General features: G+C 37.9%; 1 pseudogene; it reads right to left on the reverse strand.

Annotated features, from left to right (window-relative positions):
* The window catches only part of LOC149317214 (uncharacterized), a 28,522-nt pseudogene continuing 5,499 nt past the window's right edge, over window positions 1–23,023 (reverse strand).

The following is a 23,023-nucleotide window of genomic DNA, read 5'->3' on the forward strand; positions in this document are numbered from 1 at the left end:
TTAATGATTTTGAGATGCAGAATCTTTGCGTCCACAATTTGCTTTAGTATGGTCTGAAAGAGACACACAATGAACTTCCTCTCTGGGATCATCACCTGGCTCTTCCTTATCCTCATTATTTTCTGAACTTGTAGGTCCTACACAAATTGAATGTTCACAGTGGTAGTAACCAGAATCCTGCTTCTTTTTATGCATGGCACAGAGATCAATTCTGTTTAAGATCTCTGTGCCAAAAGGGCTTTCTTCATACTCTGTATATAGGTCTTCATGAATTTTTCTGAAGCCCTAAACATTGAAAAAAGTAATCAATTATTGTACACAATATCTTTGATGCACAAACATCTTTAAAGAGTTGCAATCAAAATACAGAAAGAAAAAGAGGAGTATAGGAAGAATATTCATGATGAGAACAATAAAACAACTTCTTTAATACATTAATTTTTTTAACTTATAGCTTTTCTACAGAAAAGAAGAGACCAATGGACATCTCTCTGTACTCAAGCTTAAGGGAGAGATGGTTAAGTAGAATATCCACTTTCCTAAGTCCTAGAGCTACTGCTGATGATAGTTTGAGATCCATTACAGAATACATCAGTTGTCTGTGATGAGGAAAGCAATAGTATCAACCACTATTGAAGAACTCAAGTGTCAACTTTATCTTTTCCCAACCACCAGCACTTTGGTCCTTTCAGCCCTTAGAACTACTTTAAAGGCCTAAATTCAATTGTTGAAGGCATATGAATCAGATATTGAATGTGAATCCTATGAATTTAGATATTCCAACTTTCCCATTCTTAACTCGCAATAAAATTATCAAGGGATCACTTTATGGAGAGAGAGAAACAATCCTACAATTCAGAACTGAACAGATCTAAAAATTTATAGGATCTACTTTACATATGCATATGTGTGTGTGTTCTCCTTAGAAAACCAAATCCACCATCTAGAGCCATTAACAAAAGACATGCAATGATAATTAAAGAATTCTGAACTGAGAGATTTGTACTGAGTACTGAAACAAAATGAAATTCATAGTCCTATCACACAAAGATCCACTCCAGGTTTCCCCAAGTTTTCTCTGTTTCCTTTATATAATGTATTTAAGTGAAGGGTTAATTATGTTGTTCAATAGCTGAACATTGGAGAGCCAAACTACTGCAAATTATCCAGAAATCTTTCAATAAATCCCAATCCACACCTTCTGTCCATTCTTGTTATAATTCAGATCTTTCCACTGGACCTGTCTTATGTATGTGAAGGGAGCAACTTAACTTTGACTAAGGACAAACTTGCCCATGTTAACCCACTAAGCTTCTGAAACCCTGACCAGGTACATCATGGGCACTCCCTAGAATGTTTACTTTGAAAAATTATGGATGGGAGAAGACTCATTAAAATTTAGAGCCACCAGAGTCTGGGATTCATGGAGAGAGACATTGCAAAAGAGCTATGGTGCTGATCCCTATTTTTAAAAAATATATATATTTTAATCTTCAGGTTTTAAAGTATTAACTGATTTCAGTAGCACTGTTTCCATCTTCCCAAAGAAATTTCAGACATTTCCGGGGTTATGTTAATAATTTTGTGTTATTCTGGCAATGAGAAGCAGCTGATAGAGTTAAGCGCCAGGCATTCAGTATTCTTTGAAATTTTATGATCCAGATGGGTCATTTAGGATTTACCAACTTTCTGTGTTAATGTGTATCTGACATAGTTGGCACCAGAGGGATTGTTTGATACGCACACAAGAGACTGTGGCCCTTGTTACCCGCTGGGATTTGGTTCCAGGACCCCCTTTGGATAGTAAAATCAATGGATGCTCAAGCACCATTAAATACAGTGGGGTAGTAAAATGGTGTCCCTTATTAAAAAATCAGTGTTTGCTTTAGGGAATATATATGTATATATGTGCCATGGATGCTTGAATCCATGGATAAAGATTCCATGGATACAGAGGGTTGACTATATTGTCTTTTTCTCATAATTTTGATTAAAGGTTTTCTCTAACATGGTCCTTCCACAAACTGCTAGTGAATCAAATTCTGCTTCCAATTGCTGTCCCTGTTAATGGTCCTCCAGAAGTTTGCATATCCTTTGGAGGATGTTTGGAGCATATGCTGGGGACTACAGTGGTGAAGAGCAGAAGGGAAATCCTCAACATGTGAGCAGAGGGATTTTGTGTGTGTGTGTGTATCTTTGGAGTTAGATTGCTAAATAAAGAATTTATCAGTTATTCTGAAACTAGGTATTTGTCCTTCATCCTACTGACTACAACTGCGGGGAATCTCCTGTCATGTATTTAAATATTACAACAGAAACCCAACTTCCCCAAATCTAATTTCTTGTTTTAAAAAAAGCATGATAAGGTCATCATAAATCAGAGGTGATGTGAAGGCACACAACAAAGAATTTATATCCACTGTAAATTACACTCATGTCTTCTTTTTCATGCTTACAGGATGCCAAGGGAAAAAAATAGTCAATTCTTCCACCACCAGCAGCCCACTCCATCTCTCTTCACAGGTAATTTGGACTAATTGTGCTGAGAAACTTTTCAACAATGTACTGTCATAACTTTCTGCAAGACCTTTCTTTCAGCCCCCTTCTTCCCACCTACTCCTAGCTTTGCTCTACTTCATTCATTTCATTTCTGCCTTCTTCCATTTCATTTTTCTTTCTATTCACATTAATAATGCAGCTCCTTTTACACTTTACAATGGTCCTCTTTAGGAAGGGATAAAGGCTGTATTAAGTGAGTCAAACTCAGTGGTGTGCCATGAAAGAAAGCTCACTTCAGGGACTGAAAACAAAAGGAGACAGATACCAGAAGTTATGCCCTTTGGTTGGCTGTTTAACACCAACAGTAAAGTTGGCAGATGAGTCTTACAGCTGCTACAACATGCAAAGTGAAATGTCAAAGTAGAACAGCCTTTAATAAATAAATTCCAACACATATTAATGCAAGAAATGCTGTCATTGAGTCATCATAGTCTAGACTGTATGTTCAGTGATCTTTTGTCATTTTGGAATTGAAAAGCATAATCACTTCTAGTGCCTCACGCTCCTGCATCACACAACTGCATTGCAGGTCCCTTGTTCAGTCCCTTAAACAATGAAGTTAAATATCTCAAGGTCTAGAGACCTCGCACAATATACAGATGTAGGCACGGTACATTGAATTCATAATGTTACAGTCCTCACTCTTAATTAGGATGGGAAGATGCATACTAAATGCCAGCAACTCCAGTGGGAGCTGGATTATGGATAGCAGATTACTTTACTGTAAAGTAAATTGAATTCTATTTAACTAACATTTTATGAAAATACTCCCAATTGTATGAAAATGCATAATTTGGAAGAAAGAAAGGGGGAATCTGTAGCAAGTTTTAAAGGTTTTTCAAGGAGAAGCCTAACTGTTCAGTACTTCTAGTTTAGCATCCTGAGTCTCACACTGGCCAACCAGTTAATAATGGAAAAGATGAAGACAATAGCCTTTTCCTATTCTTGTTCCCCAGCAAATGGTATTCAGAAATGTGCTGCCTCTCATCCTGGTATAAAATATATACACTTTCTTGGTATTGGCCATGAATAGCCTTATATTCCATGAAGGAATAATGCCCTTGGAAAGCCATCTAATCTACTGCACAAACCATTTTGGAGGCAGGGAGCTCAGCTCATAGGTACACTGGAGACTGAAGGTTCATTTCCTATTTTACCAGCTGCCCTGGTGAACCGCAAACTTTTTTAGACATTGTATTTATAGCTGGTTGAGCTGAAAAGCAACATCTGTGGAAATCCCCAAATCCCCAACATCTCAATTAAATTAATAGATGGGGATTATTATATTGTGTTCCTAGCAAAGTAATGGTGTGTGTCTGTCTGTGTGTGAATCATAAATTGGATGGTGGGGAGAGTAGGCTGTATAATGGAGTGAGGAAACTGGTACACAAAACCCTCACAACATCTCATGACCCCCATTTTATATTTTATTTTTATAGGTTAAAAAAATTACAATTAACTTGAGGGGGGGGGGGATCCTGGAATTATGTAACACTCTGGCATAAAGGAAGCTCAGGAATTTCACAATTTTCAAAAAGGCACTGGATATCAATATAAAATTATATCAGTAATCACCAGTTGATAATGGTCCCCCATAATTTTCACCTTTCTCTAAGGGGAGGGAAGTCTGAGAACCCCTGTAGAGTGTGTTATAATAATAAGCTGCCTTCATTCACAGACTGGACAGGAAATGATTATAAATGTAAATATAACAACTATAGATATAAAAATATACTAGTTTGGTTTGCCTGTGCCCAGACTTATCAAGCTCTCAATGCAACACTTCCAACATGGATTGAGAATCTAGTGAAATCTGTTTCTAGCATAATTCTGTCTCTTTTACAATTAGTCTGTAATCTAAATGTCTTATAATAAAAGCAATCTCAGAGCCTTACAATAAAAATGCAATTCAATAATTTCCTTTTAACTAAACTATTGAGGTTGCAATCACGTTATTCATCAGCCAAATGTCATGAACAAGGTAGGATCTGAATTCAGATTCAGGTCCAGTACAACTAAAATCCAGAGGAATAACCAAACAGAACAATTCCTATATCTCCAGGATGTCTTTAAAATATGCATAGTGCATTCCATTAGCACCAACATCACATTCAAACTTCAGCCTACATTTCCTGGATGAATACTATGGACAAAGCATCTAGAAATAGACTGCCTGTTAATACAGTGCTGTTTATGTAGTTGCACATACTGACAGGACAGATTCTTATATTATATGTTTTATGTGGCCACCATTCATTTTTTATGATACAAAAATGACAGTTTCAGTTGTCCCTTGCAGGATTCTCTTCCTGAATACAGATATTAGAATTGCCACAGTGGTTCAATATTTTTGCATAAGAAACTAATTGTCAGGCAAGAAAATGAACTAGATGGGCCTATTTATCAGATCAATTATAATGGTATTTTAAAATAGCCATTGTTGTTGTTAACCACCCCCAAGTCGATCTCAACTCATAGTGACCCTGTGGACGAGACACCTCAAAGCCTTATATAAGTATATTATATTATATTATATTATATTATATTATATTATATTATATTGCCTTAGGAGTCTGTAACTGCATAAACAGCAAGCGTATCTCTGTGACTGTTATACAAAACATGCCTGTTTGGTGCAGCTTATTCTGTTTACTGTGCACTGCTAATAAGAGGAAGGTGGTGAGGGAAAAAAGACAAGTAATTAAGCGTAATTGACACACACTAAAAGCATTCAGCCAAAGCCACTCAACATCCAATGCACAATTGCTCAGTGGTCCTAAATAACATACAGCTAACACACGTAGTTTGCTTCCATGGTCTTTAATTATATGATCACATTTTTACAGAGCTCAGGGTCGGTGCATGCAAAAGTGTTTAATTTAAAAAGGATAAAAAATTAATCTTTTTTGTTTTAAATGGCAACTGAGTCCTTAATCTTTTTAAAATGACAATTGAGTCCTAGAACTGTTATGCTTCCTCGTTTCTGTCACTGTTAAATATTTTGTAGACACGTGGGTTTTAAAAGGGAAAACAAAATTGCAGACTTTGAAGGCTGAATTTTAACGAGTAAATACTTGAAGAGATGCTCCTAAATAGCCTGTGAAAACATCATGTACAGAATAGGAAAATTATATGTGTAGCCAGTAGATGGCATCAGAATAGCTAGTAGAAGTGATATGCCTGTTGGTTCCTTTGCATGTCTCTTTTGAATTGTCACATTTCTTGCAAAGTAGCCTAAATATTTTATTTTCCTTGTACTGTGCATTTGCATACATTGGAAGAGAAGTTCACAACATCTCTAGCAAAAATGACTCAACCAGAAACAATTTGGGTGTCTCACAAAAAGAAATGGCTTACTAATCAACATTAAAGACATCATCATACAAGTCCCAATCTTGTTGCAATTACTCTAATTAACGAAAATGCAAACATATAGGTTTGAGAGCAGCCATTATCCCATGTCTTCACAATCATGCAACTGGGGCCACTGCTGCCATTTCACTGTCTTCCGGACTCCCCCTTAACCCCAACTCCCTGCCCTACGCCCTATCCAGCATGCCTTTTGGGTTTTTTATTTTATTTTTTACTTGTTAACATAATTCTGGTAATGTGACTTAAATTTAAAAATAAAAGAAATACCAAAAAGGGTGGATCAGAATGCTTGGGAATAGCAAGGGGGGAGATACAGGGGGAGAAGAGAAGACTCTGATGCCACGTGGCTGTCAATATTCTAACTGCCATGGCAGTGACATTTTACACATGAGGACTATTGGGATTGCAATTGGGAGCTATTGATGAGTTTCCCCCATCAATGAAAAGGGATGTCCTAACCACACTTGGCAGACACAGCAACTACATGGCAGAGAAGACATGATGTGGTAAGTATTGCCAACAACGCTATTTTATTACTCTAACTGCATTTTAAATGCCACATGTGCTAATCTCCTAAGAATTGCAATAACAGGCTAGGGAAAGAGGATTGTCACAGAAGCAGTGCTTGGGAAAATTACTTTTCTGGGAGTTTTTGTATCCAAATTTCCCCCCTCAAGTTCTGTTCAACAATAATGAGCATCTGAATGTTTATTAAGAAGTATGCCTTCACCTGACAGGACAAAGTTCCCCTAGCAATGCAGTTTCAAAATATGCAACATTTAGATCTAGAAAAAATTAGGTTTAGAAATGACTATTTTTTCAAAAGAAAATGAGTGAGGGAGGAACAAATGGAGATGGAGATGACTTTTTTAAAAAAAAATCCCTCTTGAATAGGAATGTCCTAAAGCCAGTGTGATGTAGTGGTTTGAATGTTCAACTAGGACTCTGGGGGACCTGGATTTGATTCCTTGCTCAGCCGTAGAAATGCACTGGGTGACTTTGAGCAAGTCACACACTCTCAGCCTCAAAGAAAGGCAATGGCAAACCTCTTCTGAAGCAATTTCACCAAGAAGACTCTATGAGAGGGTCAGCACATGTTGAAGTCATCTTGAGGGCAACTACAAGAAAAACTATGAGCAAATGAAAACCCCAGCATATGTGTCTCCATGTGCCTTCAATCCTTTTATGCCCATCGAAGTGTACAGGCTTACTGTACAAGAAAACTGCAACATCTAAGATGACTTTTGCACATATGGGATGACACTCTCTTATTGAATCCATTAAATGGAGCAACTACAAATGCCATGTAGTTGCTGTGTCTACATGGATGAAGCCAGGATAAATGAATCAAGGGCAGATACCCATAGATATTTGTGATTTAAGGCTGCTCCAGAAGGCAGATTTCCATTATGTCAGAGCAGTATTCTGAAACAACTGTCTAGACCTTGAGAATCTACACAGATCCAACTTCATAGGCTTTGGCTCTCTGTCACATAGAAGATCAGTGGCCAGGATCTCTCAGTGTTTAATTTAAAAAACACCAAAACTTCAAAGCACAAATATACTGGGCTGCTAATTTGACTGAGGAGGTGGCCTGGGGAAAAGAGAATTTTACCATTTCCTCCCATGCTGTTCTCTCAATTTAAATACAATGAAAATGGCAACACCAAAGGGTTTAGACTGAGAAAAATGGCACAGGAGGAAGGAGGTATGCTTCTACATTACCCCAACAGTCACTTCATCAATCAAATTAGCAGCTTCATGCAGCTTCTTTGAACTTTTAAATCACAGGAGAAACTGATAATTAATCTCATATGGCATATCTAGGTCTGCCTATTGGCTCTGGGTATATGGAGTTATGTAGTTAGTGCTCAGTTTATGCATAAGGTAAATAGATTATAGTTTTTGAGGGCCCCCTAAATAAATGTCTCTGGACTTTATCACACAGGGGAAAACCGGGGTTTAAAGAGTCATTATCCTGGGAAAACCACACAATTGCGGTGAAGATTTTCACACACATCGTGATTAAAGAGGACTTATCCCGGGAATAACCAGGAAATAACCAGCAACAAATCATTCACCTAGACTAGTGTACCTTGACTAGTAAGGTATTCACATGGCTGAAAACAAATCAGAATACATTGCACTAAGCTTGGGAAAGGTCCTTATTTGAACTAAGGCCTGTTACAGACTGCCAAAATAAAACTGCTTCGGGTCTCTTTGGAGGTATGCTATTTAAATGATGCATGGGTCCTAAGAGTCCAGAGGTCGCGCCAAAGCCACACTCCATTCCTAAGCGCTGGAGTGCAGCTTTGGTGCAGCTTCCGGATTCTAAGGATGCATGCATCATTTAAACATGATACCTCCAAAGAGACCCGAAGCAGCATTATTTTGGCAGTCTGTAACAGTCCTAAAATTCCAATATGTGCCTGATGCCTGGAGGATTCTAGGAGCTGTAGTTCTACTCATGGAACTTCTCCAACCTCTGACTAAACCTTAATTTTCTGTATGAAGTTCCAAGCAATCTTGAGCAACTGTTCATCTCTGTGGGAAGCTGATGTACAAACACTGCCTAATGTTTACTATAGGTTTTACCCATTATTCTACTGGGTTGATAATGATAAATTTATTTGAAAGTTATTGATATTAAGGTGAGATGCTAAGATGTAGTTCACATAATTAAATTCTCCTATATGTGAGTAGCTATTTGTTAAAATCACATGGGAGAAAATATTAATGTAAATGACATCATGCATTCATAGAATCATAGAGTTGGAAGAGAACACAAGTCCCACCCCTTGCCATGCAGGAACACACAATCAAAGCACTCCTAAGACAAGGCCTTCTGGCCTCTGTTTAAAAAGGCAGCACATTCCACTGTTGAACAACTCTTACCATCAGGAAGTTCTTCCTAATGTTTAGGTGGAATCTCTTTTCCTGCATTTTGAATCCATTGCTTTGTGTCCTAACCCACTGTTCCATGTTCCAATGATCATAGATAGATGTTCATGTGGTAGTTTTTTGCTTAGTTCATACCCAACATCCCCTCATTTAGTTATGGCCACAGATTTGAAACTGGGGCATTCCAACAAAGTCCTATGTCACAAAACCACATCACTTTTGTTCTATCCCAGAGGGACTAAAAACAAGCACAAATAACCATATGGATCCTAAACACCAATGCAAGAAATCTTTTAGGGTCATGAAGTGATGCAAAAAGGTGAGCTAATAGCTAGAGGAAACCCCCAGCCTACCTATGGAAGACCAAAGAAATACCTCTAAAGATCCCACAAAATGAGTTTTCAGAAGGTTAGAGAGGAAGCAAAGCTCACCCATGGCCCCTAGTAAAATAAGGGGAAGAGAAGGTGCCTTGTTATTTATTGGTATAAAAATTTGTATAAACATTGGTATTTCAAAGATAAAAACCAGGATACATATAGCTAAACTACATAAGCGTGCACTCAAAAGAGTAAGGCCAAGTAACAAGAAAACAAAGAAACTCATGCAGAAAGAAAACATAAAGAAAACATAAAGCTATTTCAGAAAAACCCTAGAATGTATGTACTGAGTTTAAGAAGGGCAAAACTCCACTCCTTCCCTCTTCTGATTTAACTGAGTACAAACTACTGTACTTCTGCTCTTTGATCTCAGTTTGCAGCAACTGAAGTAAGCTGAAGATAAAGAAGGAAAATGTGAGGCAGGAGAAACTGGGGCATTTAAAATGTCACTGAGAAAGTGGGACAGCAGAGGATTAACTGAGGCTGTCCTTGCCAAAACGGGACAGTTAGAGGGTATGAAAATGTACAGAATGAAAAATTTAAATGGGTTTTGACAGGCAGCCAGGACAGTGGAGTCACATTGGGTCCAGTTACTTTCTGCTGGTATTATATTATTTATTAATGGAGAATAGGAATAGAGGAGCCTAAGTGATTTTAGAGGCTCTAGAAAATGATGTCTCATTTTTACAGAACAACATTTTATGACAAGACTTTTTCTGGTTTTGGGGTTGTTTTGCAGACTCATTCTCTGCAATGAAGGAACACCTCCTCCTGTGCACATTTGGTGTCCTACCGATAACCTTGCTAAATAACATGTTTCTGAGTGGGGCCTCAACTAAAGTAATATCAGTGCATTATCTACTTTAATATTTTATTTTATTTTAAAATCAGCCAACATTTGTTCAGCCATATATCACTTGCTAAACAGTGGAAATGTAGCCAACCTTGGAAGAAATATGCTTCTCTGTACAAAGCATCTGATATTTTCTAGCCTTGGCTATATTCCATATGCCAAAGAGGAGACACCAAATATATGAAGAAATACCTGTCAAATTCAAGCACAAGGTCAAAGAACACTTTCTTCTACTATGAAAGCACTCTCTTAATGTCCCAAGAGTGTACCGTTATTGTTTTCTCTTGCTTATTCTACTGACCTCATAAAAATAATACAGCTATTCCAGGAAACAACCAGGACAGCATGCTACCAGGCAAAGCATAATCTAATCAGAGCAAGGTTTTATTTTAATTGCAAAGTGATAAAACCCCACCAAATCCTATATCCTTCTCTTGGTAAAGGTTAGATGAGCATATCATATATTTATATTGCAAAGTCCTAGTAGCCTTGACTGCAACATAAAATAAATCTTCCAGTCAGCTTGAAAATATTGCTTGAAAAGCTATGCAGTGCATATGGTAGAAACAACTCTCTACTGCATTACCATTTCAGTGAAATCATGGCAGTAAAAATATGTATGATGGTTTTGAACCTGATTGACTTTCTTCATAGTAACTAGTGTGAGAAATGAAGCTTATGCCAACAAGAAACAGCTTCCCTGCAACCAAATCCTGCTCGCCTTAGCTGGAAATAATATTCATGTTTTTTCAGTATTAATCCTTTGATTGGAAAGATGGGGTCACCTTTGGAAACTGTTCAGAAACTGCAGTGGGTTCAAATTGTTGACCAGGGCTGGTTACAGGGAATTCTAATGATTTCACTGGCTACAAATCCATTTCCAGGCAAATTCAAAGTGCAGGTTATGACCTTTAGAGCCTTATTGGCTTGCTCCAGATTATCTCAAAGACTATGGGGCTGTACAGGCAGCCCGTTTCAGGCGTGGCTCTGTGCCACCGCTGAACAGGATGGGTTGGGGATGCGGCAGCTGCATGCCACATCCCCAACCCAATGCACAGAGGAGCTGTAAAACCCAGCTCCTATTTGTGCCCTAGAACGGGCGTCATAAGGGCTGCAGCATGGCCTTATGACACCCTGTCATGCACAGCGCCATGTAAGCACTGCACAAGAGCAACATTATCGTGGTATGCCCCGTCTGTATGGGCGCATGCCAAGATGGTGCCCGGGATGCACAGTAGGGTTGCTGAGCATATAAACGTTCAGCCCTCACGCAACCCTAGTCTGCAGTCAAGCTGGCACAACGTGCCAGTCTGTACCAGGCCTATATCTGCTGGTATGAACCTGCTTTAGTTTTAAGATTTCAAGGGGTGGCTTTCTCCCTCCCACTGCCATCACAGGTATATTTGAGGAGGATATGGAAGAGAGGCTTCTCAATGGCTATCCCTAGGTTATGGAATTCCTTCCCATGGGAGGTTTGCTGGGCCTCCTTTCTGCTCTCTTCCCACTGGCAAGCAAAGGCCTTTTTATTTAGGCAAGACTTTGGCTCTTAAATTGCTACACCAAGAGGATCTTATAATGCAGTATGTTATGCTTTTATCCTTTTTTACTATGGTTTAATGGGTTTTAATGTAGTATTGTTAATAGGTATTGATTAAATAAATAAATAAATAAATAAATAAATAAATAAATAAATCCATTTTGCATATCTATAGGAATGTGTCCATCTATACCAGGGAGCTTCCACATTAGGCATTTACTCTGAATTGGCCACTCTTTGCTAACTCATGTTTATAGACTGTCTACATTAAGTCATTGCCAAATCATCATTCTCCTATAATTTCCTTCTGTTTCTTCTGGGAATTCACAAAATCTCATTTTTTTAGAGGGAAAAAATTGAATGACCGTGCAATGCTGGCAGGGATAGATTACCTTAGTGCCACTCTCCCATCTTTCTGAAGAGGAATGGCTTTGACATGTGCAGTGACATTTCAGGCAGATGAGTCTTATCACGCCTCTTCAATTTAGCATATCTTCACTGCCGTATTTCTACTCAGTCCCATTTTATCAGCATGTTTATTTTTTTAAGGGCGGAATGCAATTTTGCTCTTCCACTTAGAGATTGTCCTTTGATTCAGTGTATGCCTCTTCTAACAGGAGACAGGGAGGGTTTTTTTTTTTATTTTATTTTGGTCCATTCTGACTTTCAGCTGCAGCCACCCAAAAATTTCAAGAGTCCTGGAACCCTCCAGAACAGCAAGAAAAGCATTACAGGAAGCTGCAAGGGAAAGGGGAATTGGCAAAAACTCCCTCTGCCCCCTTTCATCCATTGAGTTCATCCTCAGGCAGAAAGGAACCACTAAATTCCAACTAAGTTGAACTGAGATATTTGCAAATACCTTATTTTTTCAAAAAAGATTTCTGTCAACTAATTTCTGTCAACTCCATGAATTTCATAGAGTTTTTATAGGCAAGGGATACTCAGAAATGGTATGCATTTGCCTTCCTGTAAAAATTAATCTCCAGCATATGATATTCCTTGGCATACTCCCAACCAAGTACTAACCAAGACTGACCCTGCTTAGCCATAGGAAAAGGGAGATTTGTTCCCTGGTGGTTTAAAAAATGCACTTGTTCTTGTTCTGTGCCTTCAAGGCATTTTTTTTTTAACTTAGGTGGCCCTAAGGCAAACCTATCATAAGATTTTCTTGTCAAGTTTCTTCATAGGGGGTTATGATTGCCATCCTCTGAGGCTGAAAGGGTGCGACTTGTCCAAGGTCACCCAGTGTTTTTGTTTTGTTTTGTTTTGTTTTTGTTTGAGTGGGGATTTACTGTAAACCCTGGTCTCTAGTCAAATGCTCAAACTACTGCAGCAAGCTTTTATAGATGAAAACTGGGGGACATGTAGATAAGCCACATCAAAGCACAGCCCAAAAGCTGTGTGGCTAGACAAGGGGGCAAACATTATTAACAAGGAATAAAACACAAAACTACTATTTTGAGCCAGAGATATCTGGGAATTAACGCCCTGAGTTTAGGAAGGGCAATTGTCCACCCCTCTTCTTCTCTTCATTCCTCAGACAGAATGACATCACTGAATCCAACAGAATGGACTGTTTTTATATGAACTGAATTATTTTGTGTATACCTTTTTCAAAAAAGTACACGTTAGTTTAGATCCAGATTTAGGTACATGAAACTGGGCTGGCTAGAGCTATTTCCCCCAAACGTCTTCCCCATTTCAACCTCTTTAGCCCTTCTCATGGTACACAGAGTGCCAGGGGATCCGACTGAACAGGGTAGGCTGTGACATGGTCCAATGCAAAGCCCTTCAATCCATGTAAGGCACATTTCAAATCCAGCAATTAGATTGTTTAAGCTCTCTGTAAACAAAGAGAATTTGCTTTATGGGGGGAAATCCATAACATAGATTAAAGTAGCATACTCTCTTACCTCATTGTCCCTTCCTGTCCCATATGTTTATGTCATGGCCACTAGGATGGATGACATAAAGGCCCTTTCACACTGCACAGTTATAGCACTATGATGCCATTTTAATCACCATGGGAGTTGTAGTTTAGGGGAGGTTATTTAGAATTCTCAGACTGGGAGCGCTCATGCCTCGTGAAACTATAAAGCCCAGGATTCCATAGAGATCCATAGTATGCAGCTATGACTATGAAGTGGAATAATAGCACTATAACTTTGTAGTGTGGAAAGACCCTTCATTGAATATAAACACACAAAAAAGCACAACACCCAAAATGTAGCCAGTTGCAGTCCTGAACTCAAAAGAAAAGCAATCACTGCTAAAATGAAAGTTTTAAAGATATAAAGAAATAATGAAGGTAAAGTGAAAGATGCAATAGCAAAAAGTCAGGAGACGTTCTAGATCAGCATTTTTGGGAAGAGATATACAAAGCATTGGAGGTCGGTGGAGGGGAGAGAAGGAGTGCAGGGTACGTGACACACTGTGTGGATTTTATTTTTTTGCCCAACCTGGTTGTTTCTCTTATCTAAATTGAGCCCTTAAATTGTTCCTTCTTTCCATTAGTTTGCAGTGCTGTGAGTAGAGATCTGTTTAGGGAGAGATCATTCTGGCTTAATGCGTTCAGATGCACTAAATTAGGTAACATCTTTTTAAATCCCCTAATTTGCTAAATTATCAATTTGCACGTGACATGACAATGCTTCTTCCAAGAAGCAAGCAAACAAAGTGCAAAGGACAAGATCTTCATCTGATTGATTACCTTCCTCCTCAATGCAGGTGCTTTAGACAATTTCAGAAATGTCAGGTGTGGTCTGAAGTCTTTGCTGGCTGTGATGTCTACATTCATTTCCATAAAAGAGCTCTCCACGGCTTCTAGTAGACAGTTGATACAAACAGGGACAAGTGATACAAACCGTTTACAGGACATTCAGACAGAGGCAATTTGTAACAGTCCCAAGTAAGACAGAAAATTCAACCAAACACCATGCATTAGATCTTGACGGGATCTACATTCTTTATCTCTGTGTATACAGGTAGTGGCACTCTCACTTGAGAGACACAGTAACCTTTATTTTAAAATGACCTTTAAATGTGGAAGTCAAAGAGCTGTGATATGGAATATGTGGACAGTAGCATATATCAGCCATATTTTGCAGCATACACTAAATGGGGCTTTTAAAGGACAATTAAAGGCAAAATGGCATCTGTAACTGCAAAAGGCAGATATGAAAACATAACATAACTTAAGACATTATCTGTCCCCCCCCCCCCCCCCGGAAAATCTGGGATTTTACCGAAAGTAAAAAGCAGCCGATTTTGCCCACTTTCTGCACATGTTAATGTCGTGTTAATGCTCAATGTGCATGATGTTGTCTGAAAACAATCCTGCTTTTGCAGGATTTTCATAGGTTTAAACCCCATTTTTGCATGGGATTTGGCCGCTTTCTTAATATGTGATAACACTCCTTACACTGTTTTAAAAAGCAGCCACCAGGAAAAGGGGATTGGTCACATCTGAATCATAGAGTAGGAGAGTTGATTATTTATCCCCTGATTTTCTCAATGAAAAAAGCACTTGGAAGAAATAAATCAGCAGGAACAGATGATATACCAATAGAGCTGTTTCAAACTTCAGAGGCAAAAGAGTCCATCCTTAAAAAAAATCTTCCAACAAATATGGAAAACAAAACAATGGGTCATAGATTGGAAATGGTCAATATATAGACTAGTCTCCAAGCAAGGGGACACTTGCAATAATCACCTATACAAGCAAAGTAACTTGAAATTTTGTAATGAAGACTTTTAAGATATACAAAGTGTGCAATGCCAGATGTCCATGATAAGCTCAGAAAAGGAAGAAGCAATAGATATAAATTTGCAAACATATAATGGATAATGATGCACTTGCACACCATAATTACAGAAGAAAATCAGCCTGTGCTTTATAGACTACAGCAATGTCTTTGTGTGGATCCTGAAAATGTATATATCAATCTTTCTTTTTAAGACAGTATGACAACTTTTGGTTGTTCTGAGGTGCAACCTGGCGAAGAAAGCACTGTTCGCACACAATATGGCAAAAGAGAATTGTCTCCAGTTGTCAAGAAGTTCAGACAAGGCTGCGTTTTACCACCCTATCTCTTTCATTTAAATTCTGAACGTATCATATGGAAAGCAACATTAGCAAGGAAATGAGAATAAATATCAACAATTTAAAAGATATAAAAGTCACCATTGTAGCAAAGACTTGAAAAAACTACTTATGAATGTTAAGGGAGAAAGTCCAAAAACATATTTACAGTTTAATATTAAGAAAACAAAAGTAATGACCACAGAAGATTTATGTAACTTTAATGGTGGTAATGAAGTTATTAAAATTCATTTAATAACTGGCACCAAGGAGAATTTGATGGCTACCATGGACAGTTAAAAAAATAAATAAGTGCATATGAGAGTAACTTTCTCTAGAAATCAAAATGACTAAACTAAGGTTAGCATATTTTGGACATATCATGGGACTACACAGAGACATCAGTAGACTTGGTATCACCCATTGCAGAGAGCTGCTGAGCTGGGGCAGCAGAGAAGCCATGAGTCATGGGATTATTTATAGCAAGATATCTTGGAAACCCCTCTTACATAGAGTCACTATAAGTCAAAGCCAACTTAATAGCACATAGTAAAAACAAATTAGTCCTAAATGTACAGTTCATTATACTGAAATGCAAAAAACGTACCCCATCAAAGACAAGACATTCTCCAAGGTTCACGTGGTTAGGTAATTTGTTTGTTTATTCTTATTTCTTTATTAAAATATTTATATCCTCCTCCATATGGAAAGATTTTATGGCAGGCAACGTTTTTTTAAAAAAAGATTTTAAATCTATGTAACAATTTAAGATGCTTAAAAGTGTAAAGTGGTTTAAAACAAGGTAAAAGCATTTATATTAAAACAGAACTTCACAACCTAGTCATGCCATGATTCCTAGGCAGTGAATCTTTAATAGAGCCAAGTTTTAACATGGCACTAAAATGAAACTAACATCAGTGCCATTTGACTTCCACACGAATTTCACATTGAGGGTGCCCTAGCAGAGAAGGTCCTCTCTTGTGTCTTCACCTAATGTATTGCTCCCACTGGTGGGGCACATTTTAAACTTTACATTTACACTCAACACTTTATACTAACATTAGAGTAGTATAAATCTCAGCAAATGCATGTAGGCATTGCTTCAGCAGAGATGAGGAAGTGAAGATTAAGCTCAAGACTCCATGGAAATAGAAACACAGAGTCTTTATCAGAGTAATATATTAATGGCACTGATGATTTAATGTTGTTTAAACATTTGTACCACTGCTTTAGCTTTTTGTGTTTTAAATTATAATGTAAGTTACTCAAAGTCTCATTTGGGAGGGAAAGGTGGGATATAAATTTAAAAAATAAATTACTAAAGAGATTAGAAATAGGATTCAAAGAAAAAGAACAGTTTAAGTCTTTTAAAAGAGGAATCTGTGCATAAGGGACAAGGAAGAACAGTTTGAATCCTGAATGCCTTAAAAAAGTAGGAGATGATTTATATAAATAAACATAAATGTGACTGAGCAAGAGAAATATACATTTAAACAAAAATTAAAAATAGTGTTCAAAACATAGAGACACAATTTCAATATGTACTTGAAGACTGATCAGATGCAAATTTAAATACTAACCTGCAATTTTGCTTAGCATTTGCTGTTCATCCTCTGACATTTTAACATAGACCACTTGGTTGTTAAACTGGCCAATCCCATGAAATGTCATGCTAAAGAGTTTCCCCTGCAACAGAGTTTGCACTTTGGCCTTGCTGTGCTCTAGAGCAGAAACAGCCCTTGAAATGAATGAAACACAGTAATAAACACAAAGTCATGAGTCAAGGAGCTATGACTCTAATACTAGGATCATGATGGATTTTGGGAATTTCTGCTTGGAAAACCATAAAAGTTTATTGCTCAGTGACAAAGCTCAAGATCTTGAAGTGAACATAAGAGAATACATCTTGGAAGTTTAGACATACATTATATTCTCTTCATGCCTGACCCTACGCATGTTTTACTTGGCACTAAAGAGATTATCACACCAGGGCCAGTTCAGCAATAATCATTGTAATGAAAATAAAAAGCAACAGTAGCGCTATAGCACTCAATATTTTCACACTGTAATGTGTTCACACAATAATGGCATCATAGTGCAATTGGTTTTCATACTTACCCATGAAAGAATAATCAATACAATGGTATTGATCATTTCACACTAGGACTAAAGGAGAGGAGGCTGGCAGGGAGGAAAAGCTGCCTTTGCCTGTCCCTCCTTCCCCAACCGGCTGAGGTTCATCTTCAGCTAAATATTTTGAGAAACCCAATGCCACCAGTCCCCTAGTGGAGCCCCCTTAGCTCCAATGCCCAAGTTACACACATGTGTGCATGCCTCCCCCCACACCCCTTTAAAAGTCACACACACACACACACACACTTCTCCCGGGTTGATTTGCCTCAGTCTCTTTAAAATTTAAAGAGTCAGTGTTGCTTCCCTGAGCCCCTTTAAACTCAGGAAGCTTTGCTGTGGCCCCTTTAACTTTGAAAGAGCCTGGTGGGTTGCTTCCCCAATAGGGCGATTAGCCTTCACACCCAGGACTCACTTGCACTATTGAGAAGCCATTCTCGGGATTTCCCCGTGAATGGTTTGTTGCTGGAGCATTGCTGGTTCCTCCTGGGATAAATCCTGATTGAGCACAACATTGTGTGAAATTCTTCCACATGATCATATCAGGAGAATGCCTTTTTCTCCCCCCCCCCCTTTCCCCCATGTAATAATCTCCTAAATTTCACTGATGAATTTCACTTCCTTTCAATTAAGTCATGCTTAGCATTTTGGCCTCCAAAGCAGAAAGCACTGAAATTATTTAATATTACATATTTAATACTGTAAATATATTTCCTATATAAACAAAAATGCTTCTGTTGAGGTTAGAATTCCCTTATTAGCACACAGAAAAATTAATCTGTTTTCTTGCAGTGTACGAAAAAACATATTAGATTGTACTTGTTCAATGGCTTTGTATCACAATGTTTTATTCACCATTACACCAGAACAAATTGATTACCCAATTAAATGTGACTGATCATTATCTATTACACCGCAAGCCCTACAAAGGTGTTTTATTTTTTGAAGTTACCTTTGTGCTAAGCAAGTAAGGAAAAGGGGGGTGGGGAGGAAAATATATAAGGCTTGAAACTCAACCTGATACTTTCACAATCAAACCTTTACCAGGAAATCATAAGGTATAAAAAGGAAGATATATTTGAATAAGCCATATATGTTTTAAATAAGCCATATATAATATTACAAAGAATATAAAATAAGAAATGTTTGAAATTTTATGGTGCCTTACAGAACTCAAGTTAGTGTTATAAACTGCTACTTATATACACACTTAGCAAGAACAACTATTTTCCTTACCATATATACATTAGATTTACAACATATTTTTACTGCTTGGTTGTACTGAGCCAAGAATTCTCTTCTCAATGTTCTACTTATTTCATATGGATTATAACCTTAGAGCATAGACTATTTAGCCTTCTGTGAACTATATTCTTTCTCAGTTAGATGGTGGTAACTCTTTTTTCTGGACAGGAATATAAATTGATGGCTCAGTGTTTGTTAAGCCTTTTTTGTGTAGTGAGCTACTGTGGATAAAGCAAGAAGTATCTTTAAACTTTTTTTATCTATGGACTTTATCTATAGACAAATCCCACTTGGAAACTGGATTTAAAAGTGAAAAAAACCTGCAAATGTGGGATGTTTTTCAGATGACATTTCTTCTAAACAACAATAACGCGAAAATAAAGCAAACAGAAAGTCAACAAAACGACACCTTTTTACTTTTGAGAACTTCCCGAAACTAAAAAGGTGTCATTTTTGTTGACTTTCCATTTTCTTTATTTTCACGTTATTGCTGTTTGGTGCAAATGCATCTGAAAAACATCCTGCGTTTGTGGTTTTTTTCTACTTTTAAAATCTAATTTCATAGTTGAGATGCTAGCTACAAACGTGAACTTCCACAATTTAACCTCAAAGTATGCTTCTTTAATATTTTCCAGTTTGAGTCCACTTTTTCTACATAAAAGTCAGTGGCACACAGCTTTGGTAAATTTTGCAATTCTGTACAAGCCACACGTAACAACTGTAAAATCAGTCACGGGAAGACAAGGTCACTTATCCTCTTGATATGAACTGTACAGTTGATACAGCAAAATCACACCTTTTCTTTTTGCATTTTAATTTAATGGCACTGTTCAGTAGAAGTTATTTACACTCCATTATTCCCCCTCCAAAAAAAGCTCATAGGCAATAAACCTACTGGTTTGATTACCCTAACAGATGACCTATGATGGAAGAAGAAAAGACCTGTGTAAAGGTATTAAATCCCATGGGCTTCAGTACCACTGAGAATGGTACCCTTCTAAATTAGCACTCTCAGATGGAAACCCTTCTATTCTAGGACTCATTGTAGCCTATGGAACAGAAGATTCTTCTCTTAACATTTGTATTGACCTTCAGCATCTTCTAAAGGTCCAGTGGCTATATTTTCCGGGTCCTTTGCAGGCTGCATCCTCTCTCTGACATCTTCCACTCTGTGAAATTTTATTTCCGATAGAAATCTCTGGGCTGCTTAGTTTGCCCTGGAAAGATCACTATGGGATCCTGGAGTGTATGCACTGATAATGTTTGACTATTCAGAAATAAATATCACTGGGTTCAATGGGTATTACACTAAAGTAAGTGTGTTTGTATCCCAGTTCTACAGCTCTACATCTGAATCAGATGAAGCAGTCAAAATGCTGAATTTCTATCTTAAAATAATAGTTGGCAGAATGAAGCCAATAAACAAACAACATATATAATGAGGAGATGCACTTATGAGTGATTGTTTTGCCTGAGGTGGTAGGGTTTAAACTTTTACAAGTTGAGTTACAAAATATAAGTTATGTTTCAGTTTGGGGATGATCCTAGATCCAGCTTTGTCACCAGCGGCCTGAATGACCTTTGTGGAAATGAGTGCATACCACAATATACTGGCTGTTGTTATCTATAACCTGATTATTCAGATTAGACTATGTATTGCTATGGCCACAAGGTTTTCTTTGAATCTTTGAAGACTTGCAGAAACTGCAAGTAGTTCAAAATTCAACCATTGGGCTAACTGGTAGTGTCCGGGAATGCTGCCAGCACACACATGAACACACGCTGATAAGGATGGCACAGCAAAGGAAACAGAGTAGGCAGCCAACAGACAGTTTACAGACCTTCCTCCAGTCTGAGAAGAGTAAGCCGCAAACGAAAGCCAGGGTCAGGATACCAGTAGTCACGAAAGTCAGTTCAGTCAAAGGTCAGGGAAGCCAGAAGGTTTGGAGTAGTCGAGTCCGTTCCAAGGTAGTAGGTTCAGGGCAGACAAAGATTCAAGAAGCATGGAGATCAAGGAGCCAGTGCCGACAGCACCCACTATGATGGATCTACAATAAACTCTGGCAAAGGGTTGGCGTTCTCCAGCTGCTTAAATCAGAGACGCACCCCCTTGTGCCAACTGTTGCTTATCTGCAGATTGCCTCTCTGCAAGTCTCTTAGATCTGCGCAAGCAAGAACTCTCAGCTCTCCTTTGCCTAAAGGAAGGAACCTCCATGCTTTGTTCTTCCACTGGGGCAACACTAGGCTGCTGAGCATCTGGAGGGGAACCCACAGAGCTAGGGTCTAGCTGAGCCTCAACCATTGGGGCTGAAAGATCAGAACTGGGACCTGGTATGGCTTCAAGTTCCTCCTACACCTGAGGAGCCACGGCCTCCTCTGAGTCCTCCTCTTGGCTGGCCATGACAGGTAGTGCCAAAATACATTCCCTGCATTCAACCAGCTGCAAATTCCCTCCTGCAGTGCTTGGCTTTAAAGATCTAACCAGCTTGGAATCTGGATTCTCACAGAACTATTCCTCCTACTCTTTTGTTTGCAGCCAGGCAGGTTTATGTATTCCCGTTACATTTTTGTATAGAATCAACTCATTTTCTCCTCAATATCACCAACTGTACCAGGAGAGAGAGACAGAGAGAGAGAGTGTGTGTGTGTGTGTGTGTGTGAATCTCTCTCTCTCTCTCTCTCTCTCTCTCTCTCTCTCTCTCTCTCTCTCGCCCTCATTTGAAAATCATACACAATTATTGTGATAGTTGCACAACACAGAAAGATTTTTAATGTACAGATAAGTGGTACTGAGGCTTCTAATTTAAAGCTTTTGTGCCTTGAGCAAAGTACAGGGGTCAGATGCACTATTTATAGACAAATTGCTCCCATTCTCTACCAGATGGCAGGCAGTCTTTAAGTCAAAGCAAGCTATAGAGTTGTTTTTCACTCAGGATTCACAGAAATTTTGCTCTTAGCTGTCATGTTTGTTGTCATGATCAACTAATATATAGATCAAAAGAATATTCTATTATTCTTATTCTTATTCTTATTATTTTGTATCCCATCTTTCTCCTGAAAATGGGACTCAAAGCAGCTAACAGCATATTTAAAATAACAAAAATTAAAAACAATACAAAAGCATTAAAAGTATAAATCTAAATTTTAAAAAGCAATTAACCAATCCGTGGAGTTAAAATATGAAAAATGCTTAACATTTTTTAAAAAAAGAACCAAAACATATTTATACAGCAAAACAAACATGTTAAGACTAGAATAAAAATATAATGGCCACTATTCTGAAATAAAATGAGACATTAATTAATTTATTTAAATTCTCTTACCTTTTCACATCATCATCTGTTCTCAAATGAGCTGCAATAATGGTAAGATGCATAGTTTGGACTGGAATCAATGCTTTCAACAGCTTAGGCTCTTTAGTGAATATAAGCTCTTGGACATCTTCAATTTTATCTAAAATCTGAAATAAAGATGAATTTTTCAAAGGTAATACACTCATATTAATGGTTTAATAATACGTAGTGTCTTATTTAGCTTCTTGATAATTCCATAAGCCTTTTAGCTTCTTGGCAGTACAATGAATAGTTGTCTACATGGATATCCAATTGACTTTAATGGGTCATATATCTAGGTACATGTACTGCCCTTAAGACTCTTTCAAAAGTGCTCAATAAGTTTTCGATCAGACCTCCAGAAACAGAAGGATGACATTGCTTGACAATGAAAATAATTTTAAATTATTCTGCATTAAAAAAAGAGTTTAGCACCAAATTTTTGCCAGTATCAAATGTGCCAGTTCTGTTCATGGAACTACCTTCTCCCCACTACACCCCCACTACCACCAATGATCCGATAACATCATGATGTTGGATGAAAGCCTTTGTGCTAATGGAGATAAGCTACATTGGGGGGGGGCAGTTGGGTATATTAGTGTTGAATAAAGAAAAATAAAGTTACGTGCAACTTCA

This window comes from Sceloporus occidentalis, unplaced genomic scaffold, assembly GCF_023333645.1.
Source record: "Sceloporus occidentalis isolate IW3139 unplaced genomic scaffold, rSceOcc1.0.p SCAF_3, whole genome shotgun sequence".
NCBI classification, from domain to species: domain Eukaryota; kingdom Metazoa; phylum Chordata; class Lepidosauria; order Squamata; family Phrynosomatidae; genus Sceloporus; species Sceloporus occidentalis.